The sequence below is a fragment of the Lagopus leucura genome, unplaced genomic scaffold (genome assembly GCF_019238085.1).
Source record: "Lagopus leucura isolate 7727_CA_CO unplaced genomic scaffold, USGS_WTPT01 Super-Scaffold_741, whole genome shotgun sequence".
NCBI classification, from domain to species: Eukaryota; Metazoa; Chordata; class Aves; order Galliformes; family Phasianidae; genus Lagopus; species Lagopus leucura.
Window position 1 is genome coordinate 12,281,110 of NW_024962256.1, and position 407 is coordinate 12,281,516.

Sequence of the window (407 nt, forward strand, 5' to 3'; positions counted from 1 at the left end):
TCTTCTGGCTGACATAACCTTATGTAGCTTTGTGATGGCGTAACACTTGAGTTATCCATGTCTCTTTGTAGATGCAAACAAACTTAATGGAGAATTTTCTCGTCTTCACACAGCCCCAAGCTTTTCCATGGAAATGATCAGAAAGCAGCTTGTGTACTGTGCCTGGGATACAGATGCTTTCTTTTACATAACAAAAAAATTGTTCCACCATGTAACCCTTCCTCTGCTCCTCTTAATTCTGACTTAATTGCTTTTAACTTTCTAGACCTAAAGCCTGTTCTTATTGAATCTATTCACTTACCATTTTACTTTAGACAATTTCCAAATTGTTTTTCTTCTCTTAGAATCTGCTTTATCCGCTTTTTTTTTTTTTTTTTTTTTTTTTTTTTTTTTTTTTTTTTTTTTTT